The sequence below is a fragment of the Crocodylus porosus genome, unplaced genomic scaffold (assembly GCF_001723895.1).
Source record: "Crocodylus porosus isolate Cpor-Errol unplaced genomic scaffold, CroPor_comp1, whole genome shotgun sequence".
Classification (NCBI taxonomy): domain Eukaryota; kingdom Metazoa; phylum Chordata; order Crocodylia; family Crocodylidae; genus Crocodylus; species Crocodylus porosus.
Window position 1 is genome coordinate 28,241,056 of NW_017728951.1, and position 9,909 is coordinate 28,250,964.

Here is a 9,909-nt window from a genome sequence, read left to right on the forward strand (position 1 = left end):
CAATCCAACCACAAACCCCACACCCCCAAGCCACCCCCACAAACCCCTCACCCACATACCTGGCCATGTGGGTCAAGAGTAAGGGGCCTGGGGTGGGGGCCAGGCTGTGGGTTGAGAGTGAGGGGCTAGGACAGGGCAGACCACTTGCATATCTGCTGCTTAGCACTGCACATCCTGGTGAGTGAAGGGGGTAGGGGCAGCTCTGATTTTTCTATGACAAAAATCCCAAAAGTCAATGCCAAACTGTGTAAATGCCGTAACGGCTGTGCACTCCCCATCCAGGTCTGGCAGGCACACAGCCTTGGGGCCACATGCTGCCCCAGGTGGCAGCAGGTCACAGCCAGGCAGCGCCAGACTGCTGAAGTGGGTAGAGAGTGCAGGGAACACTCAGAGCTGCTTCACCAGTCCAGCTTGCACAAGGGGTAGTGTCCCTAGGTACCAACTGGCTGTGCCCCAGAAGCTCCTGTCTATTTGTATCTTCCAGAGATTGTGCGTTTTAAGGCCCACCTAGTTAACTAAGAGCTCCCGCTGTGTGGGCCAAAGCTTGAAAGACACAACTCTTTTTTTTCTGGTGGGAAAACAAAGGAAGAAACAGGATAGGAGTGATATGGGGTCAAATGTGCAAAATTTTAAAATAAGTTCTCTGGAGGGGGACACGGAGCAGAGCCCCTCAGGCCACACCTACCAGTCCTCAAAGGCATCCAAGGAGCCAGTGGATGCCACCCACTGGTGCTCTGCCCAAAAATGTTCATTGACAAGGGAGAGGAAAGTGGCCATGCCATCTCCAGGCACCTTCCCAGCCAGAGACTCCTTCCTGGTCAAGTACAGGGCCCACTCAGTCAGGGCCAGAAGGAGATTGACTAGGAGGTCCCAAGACTGTCTGGGGCTGTGGATGGGGTAACCAAAACCAAAAAGGTGGGGGGTGAAATTCAACCAGAACCTCAGGAGTAGGCTCTGTAGGTGGAGGGGCTGCAGCTTAGTGCACTCAAGGGTCATGTGCACCACGGTCTCCCTCTGACCACAGAAAGAGCAGGAGACCAAGGTGTCTGTAAAGCTCACCACATACATGCCCATGGCATCAGCTCCATGGAGGAGCCACCAGCTGAGGTCCCCAGTGGCTTGTGGGGTGAGGGTGGAGCACAGACTCAGCCACTGGGATGCCCTAGCCATGCCCTAACTGAGCAGTTCCCACCACTTGGTGTCTGGGTGGGTTGCGAGCATGGCGTGATGGATTGTACATCACACAAGCGTGTAGAGGTGGCAGCAATAGACAGTGGAAAAGCGGACCAGTTTGGTGTCCTCCAGCTGACTCAGGTGGTGGAGCAGGGAACGCTGCAAGGCCAGAAGTGGCACCGGCCCCACGACAAATTCCAGTGGACTGGAGGACATGGGAGGCAGGGACCACCAGAGCACAGGACCTGATCAATAAAGGAAGGGCATTGGGAAGTAGGGCAGATATCACCTCCTGGACCAGACTTCAGGTTGTACATGTCATGGGAAGACCCATGCACAGGGCCATAGATTCATAGATTATAGAGTCAGAAGGGATCCAATGGATCATAGTGTCTGACCTCCTGCTCCTGGCAGGAAAGAGGACCGAGGTCAGACAACCCCAGCCAGGTAATTGTTAAGCATCTTCTTGAAGACCTCCAAGTTAGGTGTTAGCACCACCTCTCTTGGAAGCCCATTCCAGACTCTGGCCACCCTTATTGTAAAAAATTTCTTCCTAATGTCTAACCCAAATCTACTCTCCACTAGTTTGCACCCATTATTCCTAGTTACTCCCTGGGGCATGCTGGTAAACAGTGCATCCCCAATTTCCTGCTGTCCTCCCCTGATAAATTTATAAGCGGCTACAAGGTCACCCCTTATCCATCTTTTGTATAGGCTGAAGAGATCCAGATCTCTCAACCTCTCCTCATAGGGTCTTTCATGGAGACCACTAATCATGTGAGTGGCCCTCGTCTGAACCCTCTCCAATCCTCTGTGTCCCTTTTGAAGTGTGGCACCCAAAACTGGACATGGTACTCCAACTGCAGCCTGACTAATGCTGGATAGAGGGGGAGCATCACCACCCTTTATCTGTTGGCCATGCATCTGCTAATACACAACAAGGTGTGATTGGCTTTGTTGATGGCCTTGTTACACTGCCAGCTCATGATCATCTTGGAGTCAGCTATGACTCCAAGATCTCTCTCAGCCTCTGACCTGCTAAGGAGGACATCCCTCAACCTGTAGGCGTGCTGGGGATTCCTCCTTCCTAGGTGGAGTACCTTACATTAATCTTTGTTGAATTGCATCCTATTACATTCCGTCCATTAGTCTAACCTGTCCAGGTTGGCCTGTATCTGCTCTCTGCCATCCGGTGTATTAACTTTGCCCCATAATTTGGTATCATCCGTGAACTTGGAGAGGGTGCTTATCACACCCTCATCCCGATCACTGATGAAGATATTTAACACAAGCCCAAGGACTGAACCCTGTGGGACCCCACTTCCCACTTCCTTCCAGACCAAGAATGACCCAAGAAAGCACCACTCTCTGAGTGCAGTCCCTAAGCCAGTTAGCCACCCACTTAACTGTGTAGGCATCCACTCCACAGCCCATTAGCTTCCCTATGAGAATAGATGCAAAACTGTGTCAAAGGCCTTCCTAAAGTCCAGGTAGATGACATCGGCCTCAGCTCCTGTGTCAAGGCAGTGTGTGACCTAGTCATAAAAGGCTATAAGATTTGTCAGGCAGGATCTACCTATGACGAACCCATGCTGGTTTCCTTTCAGCATCATCTTCTCTGCTGGGCCTTCACAAATAAGCTTTTTGATGATTGTTTCTAGTATTTTCCCAGGAATAGAGGTAAAACTGACTGGCCTAAAGTTACCTGGCTCCTCCCTTCTCCTCTTCTTCAAAATGGGCACCACATTGGCCTGTTTCCAGTCCTCAGGGACCTATCCAGAGCTCAAACAGCCATGCCAGTGGCTCAGCATGACACTGGCCAGTTCCTTCAGCACCTGTGGATGGAAGTCATCCAGGCCGGCTGACTTGTACCCATCCAGCCCTTCCAAGTGCTCTTTAACTAAGTCAGCACTAACCTGTGGTGGTCTGGTGCCTTTTGGACATCTGTCTATACTCAAGGTAGGGGGATTGTTTTGGTCAGTATTAAGAAATACTGAAGCGAAGAAGTCATTGAAGAGCTCTGCCTTTTTCTCTGCTTCAACCACCAACTGACCTGATTTGTCCTGCAGGGGTCCTATGCTACTCTGTGCTTTGTTTTTGCTTGCTATGTATCTATAGAAGGACTTTTTATTGTCCTTAATTGTTGTAGCCAGCCTAAGCTCCAGTCCTGCCTTGGCCTGCCTAACTGACTCCCTGCAATAGCATGCCAGGGTGGTGTGTGCCTCCTTGGTGGCTGCCCCCTGCTTCCACTGCCTATACATCTCTGTCATTGCCCCCAGTCTTTCCTGAAGCTCCCTGTTCAGCCAAGGTGGCTTTTTTATCCCCTTAAAAAGGGGGACCCCACTGCCACTATGACACTAGTTCCTCAGGTCATGGAGACTACCCTTCTTCAGCCACTTCCCTGGAATTCATCCCAAACTATGGCAAAGTCCAGGCCAAGGACATCCCAGAAGGCCTGGTAGAACTCCACAGTCAGCCAGTTGATGACAAGTGCTTTGTTGCCAGGCATCAGGCAGAGGGTGGCCAAAAACATGGCCAGAGTGAAAGGAGACTTCAGCCAGTTATGGTCACCCACACTGACCTGCGGGAGTCCCCCCAGCAGGGTTTGACAGGCTCTAGCATCACTCAGACTCAGGGAGAAAAGCTCTTCATAGAAGTCCCGTGTGCCCCAGTGCATCTTACCTGGATCCATGACGGGGGTGCTATCACTCAACAGAAGGCAGGTGATTTACTTTGTGGCCCCCTTCCTCCTCTCCAGGACATAGAAGAAGCAGGACCCACAGTCCATCTCCCAAAGGAGCTCAACACATGAGTGGACAAACGCATAGTGGGCGTGGGGGTCGTCCAGAACACGAAGCTTTTCCTGCCTCCCCCGACACTCTCCACGGAAGGGCAGGTTGGCTGGGTCAGTGGCCAGGTGCCTCTCCAGCTCCAGCACTACCCGCTTGAGCTGCTCCCAGACCGCTTCCCTCTGCTGAGTGTGCCCCCAAGTGTAGCTGAAGCCAAAAAGTCAGATGCGCACCTTCCCTACATCCCACCATCTCTCAGCAGAGGGAAAAGCTGCCCATTGCTCCTACCAGGACAGCCAGAATTCCCAGAAGGCCTCCCTGAAGCCCACATCCACCAGACTGTCACTGAAATGGCAGTAGGCCAACCCTGTATTCCCTGGCCCTAGTGTGGCCAGCGCCTAAGCAAGATGCCAAAGTGGGCCCAGGCAAGTGTGGCAAAGAGATATAAATCCAGTCCAAATTGGAGTGGCATGCCTGCTCCTCCCCCACCCCAACATAAGTGAAGGCAGGGGGGCCGGCAGGGTGACAGGCATGCCAGATGTCCATCAGGGAGTAGTCCATCAGGATCTCCCTGAGGATGCCCACAGTGACCTGGTTCCATTCCCTGCCTGACTGGTCTTATGCATCCAGGTGGCATTAATGTCTCTGCCAAGGACCAGGCACTTGTGAGGGTTGAGGGTGCCAATGTAAGTGCCCAGCTGATGGAAAAAAATCCACCAACTCTGGGTTTGTTACAGAGTACATATTCAGAAGGTTCAGGACCAACCCCTGCACTTGGACCCAGAGGTGCAACAGGCAGCTCAGCACCACCTCAGCATCCTGGAGAACCTCCGGTTGCAGGCCTGGGGAGAACAGGGTGGACACCCCACAAGAAGTGGCTGAGAAGTGACTAAAAAGTATGCTGCCTCCCCGCTCCAGTCTCCAATTAGGCTCGTTGGCCGGAGTCATCAGGGTTTCCTGTAAGAATACCACAGGGTACCCCACCTTTCTGAAGGAAGGAGAGCACCTGGCAACTCTGGAGACCCTTCCTGCAGCCATGGATGTTGAGGGTCATGACCTTAAATGACCTCATGGCTAGGTGGGTGGAGTAGACAGTTCAGCAGGGGCCTCACACATCTCAATGCCCAGTGTGGGGCCTCATGCAGCCCCCTCCCATAAGTATAGACAGCCTCTATGAAACTGTGGGCCCACCTATAGAGCCGGGCATTGCAGCTTTTGGGCCCTTTGCCTTCCTCCACCAGCACCCTTGCAGCGGTGAAGACACTGTCAAAATCTCTCCAGCAGTCCAAGGTGAGCTGTACCTTGCTGGTGGACCTCCAGGTGTACTCATAGTTAAGAAATGCAAGTAGCTGAACCCTGGGAACTGGCAGGACCAAGAGGTCCACAGGCTGCTGGTTCTCAGGTTTCCTCCTCCTGGTCTTGGGGTTCAGAAAGCTCCTTAGGTGCTGTTTGAATCCTCAAGCCTGCTAAGACCCCAGACTCTGGCTGGGATTGGGAGAGCTCTGCAGCCCCTTGGGATGAGGGTGGGGTTTCCTCACAAGATTGTGGGGCAGAGCTGGACCCCAGGGGGTCTGCACAAGGTCCCCAACAAGATCAAACTGTTGGTCCAGGGACCCCACCCCAACCCCCTCTGGTGTGGGACCATTTGGCAAACTAGTAGCAGGGGTTGATAGAGCAGGGAGGACACCCATCAGGCACTGGGGTGGCTTCAGTGCTTGTCTTGAGGTCATAGGAGAAGGGTCTTCCCCCCTCAGGACTCACTGGGATGAACCTCAAAGCCCATCTCCCCCAGATCAGAGGGGGAGAGCTCTGCTGCTGGACCCTCCATTGAATTGGCCAAGGCCTCAGCCTTGGCACCCCCTGGCATGGTTTCAGGGGGTGGGCCCTAGCCAGAGGAGTGAGGGGCTTCTTCCATGGACTCCTACTCAAGGCTGTCCAGCAGCCCTAAAGCCTCCTCCATGGAGATTACCCATTTGATCTTTTCTGGGGGTGGGTATCAGACACAGCTGGGGAGGCTCCCAGAAACTGGATTGCTCCTTCTCCCCATGTGTGGGGGGTCCTCCAAATCATAGGGCTCCAGCTGCACCTAGGCCCTCCTCTTTGCTTTGTGCTCAGAGGGGACCTGCACCCACTCAGCCATAAGGTGGTCTTTAGGTGGACAGACTCCAGTAGGAGAAAGTGAGGGTTGCGGGGGTGGGGCAGCTACAGCAGAGGCATGATTGGGGTTGGGGGGCCTCACTACCTCTCTCCCCTTGGCTGCTGCTGCCCTCCCCGGGACCCCACCAAACTTGGTTTGGGGTGGGGTCCCCTGAGCTCACAGGGGGGCTGGATGCTGTGGCTGGGGTGCCAGGGAGCCTGGAGGGGGGAGAGGCACTGGTGTCAGGAGCACACCTCTCACTTGTGGGACCTATGGATGCACTCTCCTCCTGGCCCATGGGGCTCTCATGATGCACGTGCCCTGAGGCATGGCACTGAAAGAATCACAGGTTCCCCCATGTATAGAAAACCCTCACCAGGGCCCCTGGAAAAGGAATCACAAGGTACCCCTCGGCCTTCAGCCAGACTCCCACCACCAGTTGGATCATAACGTGGTGATGGAATGATCGTACATGGTGGAGGCTGGGGTCTCAGCAACCAGCAAGAGGGCCACCACTGGGCTGATAAACCTTCCCAGGGTCTGGAGCTGGGGAGCAGAGCCCAATTAAGAATATAGGGGGGACAGAGCTGAGGACCACCCTGGTCCCCAACTTTTCTAGGGGCTCAAGGCAGATGTACTCACCCTCCACCATGAGCCCTGTCTCCACTACCTTCTGTGCAGTGGCCTCTGAGGCAAGGAAAAAGACATCCTTGCCCTTGCAGAGGGCTGCCACAATCTTGGGGCCCCCCACTACCAGAGCCAGGGCCTGCACCCAAGTCTCAAAGTGCAGGTTCTCCCACATGGGTACTTGGCACTTCACCCCATGTCTGCAGATGATTGCCAGAAAGGGGTCTCCACTGCCTGAGCAGAAAGGGCTAGTGGTGGAGGGTCCAAGCACCGTGGCTTTGCATCACCATGCAGCTGCTTGTGCATAACTGCAGTTCCCCCACTGGGAGTCACCTTGATTTAGGGCTAGAGAGAGGCTGAAACTTGGCAGGCTTTGTGGCCTCACCAGGGACTACTACCCCTACAGTTTTCAACCCCCTGTGGTATAACACATAGATGTGACATGAGTTTTGCTTTCAAGAATTTGGGGTGAAGCTTCCCCCAAACCCCTGCACCTATCTTCTTGAAACTAGGCAGACTTTGTGTCCTCAGCAGGAGCCACCACTCCTGCAAATTTAATTCAAATAAGGCAAAAAACCCCAAAGATATAGATATTTCATTGATTCCCCATTATACCCTATGGCCAGATCTCCAAGGCAGCTGCTTCAGACAAAGCGAAGCAAAATCCCAGTCCAGAGCACTGGATCGGATTCCTGGCATCTGAAGTGTCCAGATCCAAAGCAGGAACGAATAGCTTCCTACTCACACAGGCCTAATAGGCAGCTGTAAGGTTGATAAAGACTGTGCCTGTTTGCTGCCTTGATTCAAATTTGTTTTCTATGTCAGATGTAAGTAATATAATTTGGTCAGTGGTACACTGCTAAAAAGTCAGCTTCTTCATTTGGGATCTGGGGATCAATGATGTTCTCTATTTTATTCAGATTATGTGGTCATGAGTTTGTATGCAATGCAGAATAGTGAGATGGATTGGGAGCTCTTTGGATCCTCTGCTGGTTTATTGGGGTTCAGGATAGCAATAACATCAGCTTTTCTCCAAATTTATGGAAGTCTGTTACTTTCTAGGAATTTATACATGAATTGCTGAAATCATCTTTTCATTGTAGTTCTGAGCTTGGTAATGAATTCTGGGAATATCTTATTTGGTCCAGCAGCCTTCCCAGTTTTGATCACTTTAATAGATGTGTCAAACTCACTGTCAGAGATGGGGGCACTTAAATTAACGTTGACATTGGGTGATTTAAGTCATTCATGAGGCAGGTGTCTAATCATTTCTGTGTATTGCTTGTTTGGGTTACAGTACTTGCTGTTGCACAATATTTTTGTGATGAAGTTTGCTGAAACAAGGCAATGTCAGTTTTTTGGTTCCTTTGCCTGTAAGGCAGTCAATGATGCACCATGTTTGTGTGCTTGAGTGGGTCATATCCAATTGTTCTATGGTAGCAAGCCATCTCTCCTTTTTGATATTGTACATTGTGGTAGCCAGCTGTTCTGGAGGTGGAAGCAGGGAGTAGGGACAAAGGAGGAGTACACCTCCCTGACCCGAGCTTGTAGGGATTTGGTGAGGAAGGCAAAAGCAGCACTGGAGTTTAGATTAGCTTCTGGGATTAAGGATAACAAAAAGTCCTTTTTCAAGTATATAGGTAGCAAGAAGTCTCAGGGAAACATTGGACCCCTGCGAGGCAGGGCAGGGCAGTTGGTGACGGACACGTGAGAGAAGGCAGAACTCTTCAACAAGTTCTTTGCCTCCGTGTTCCTGTCTGCTAACAATGGGGTGCTCTCGGGTGACAGTGTAAAGAGGCCCGGTAAGGATGCGAGTCCCCCAACAGTTAGTTCAGACCTGGTTAAGGATTACCTGGAGGGCTTAGATGTGTCCAAGTCAGCGGGCCCAGATAACCTTCATCCGCGGGTTCTGAGAGAATTGGCTGGTATCATTGTGGAGCCTTTGGCATGGCTGTTTGAGGACTCCTGGTGCTTGGGCCAAGTCCCTGAGGACTGGAAAAAGGCCAATGTGGTCCTATTTTCAAGAACAGGAGGAAGGAAGAGCCTGGTACCTACAGGCCAGTCAGCCTCACTTCTATCCTGGGGAAGGTCTTTGAAAAAATTATCAAGGGCCACATTTATGAGAGCCTTGCAGGTGAAGTGAGGGTGAGGGGTAACCAGTATGGCTTCATGCAAGGCCAATCCTGCCTGATTAACCGGGTCTCTTTCTATGACCAGGTAACAAAGAGCTTAGATGTGAAGGAGGAAGTCGATGTCATCTTCTTGGACTTCCAGAAGGCCTTCGACACAGTGTCCCACCCATTTCTGATGGGCAAGCTGAGGGACTGTGGCATTGACGAATGCACAGTCACATGGGTGGCAAACTGGCTTCAGGGACAAATCCAGAGGGCAGTGAACAGGTTGCTGTTGACCTGGAAGGTTGTAGGCAGTGGAGTCCCCCAGGGCTCGGTCCTTGGGCCGGTGCTGTTCAAATCTTCATTAATGACCTGGATGAGGGTGTGGAGAGCACCCTGTTCAAGTTCTCTGATGTCACCAAGCTGTGGGGTAAAGTGAATACACCGGCAGGCAGGGACCACATCCAGGCAGACCTGGATAGGTTACAGAAGTGGACGGATCTGAACAGGATGCGGTTCAACAAGGACAAGTGCAGGATGCTGCACCTGGGGAGAGGGAACCAGCATTATGGTTATAGGTTAGGGGCTGACCCTCTCAGTAGCCCAGAGGCAGAGAGGGATCTTGGAGTCAGGATTGACTCGAGGATGAATATGAGTCGCCAATGCGATGAAGCAATAGGCAGAGCCAACCACACCCTGTTATGCATCAACGGGGTCATCGCTAACAGGTCCAGAGAGGTCTTGCTCCCCTTCTATGCGGAGCTGGTCAGGCTGCAGCTGGAGTACTCTGTCCAGTTCTGGGCACTGTACTTAAAGAAGGATGTGGAGAACCTGGAGAAGGTCCAGAGGAGGGCCACTCATATGGTTGAGGGCCTCCGTGGCCAGCCCTATGAGGAGAAGCTGAGGGACCTGAATCTCTTCAGTCGCCTCAAGACTCAAGGGATCTTGTGGTTGCCTACAACTTTATCAGGGGCCAGCAGCAGGGACTCAGGGAAAGTCTGTTCACCAGGGCCCCCCTTGGAGTCACCAGGAACAATGGCCACAAGCTGAGGGAGGATAGGTTTAGGTT

The 9,909-nt window shown here is 52.4% G+C and overlaps 2 long non-coding RNA genes across 2 annotated transcripts in view; one reads left to right on the top strand and one right to left on the bottom strand.

Moving 5' to 3' along the window:
* The window catches only part of LOC109323875, a 23,543-nt gene extending 15,335 nt beyond the window's left edge, over positions 1 to 8,208 (bottom strand). The window contains exons 1-2 of the long non-coding RNA XR_002104762.1: positions 8,196 to 8,208; positions 4,212 to 4,216 (exon numbers count right to left, since the gene is read on the bottom strand). This is a non-coding gene — a long non-coding RNA (uncharacterized LOC109323875). The remainder of the gene's footprint in view (positions 1 to 4,211; positions 4,217 to 8,195) is intronic.
* Positions 7,760 to 9,909, top strand: part of LOC109323876 — a 14,775-nt gene continuing 12,625 nt past the window's right edge. Inside the window, exon 1 of the long non-coding RNA XR_002104763.1 lies at positions 7,760 to 7,772. This is a non-coding gene — a long non-coding RNA (uncharacterized LOC109323876). The remainder of the gene's footprint in view (positions 7,773 to 9,909) is intronic.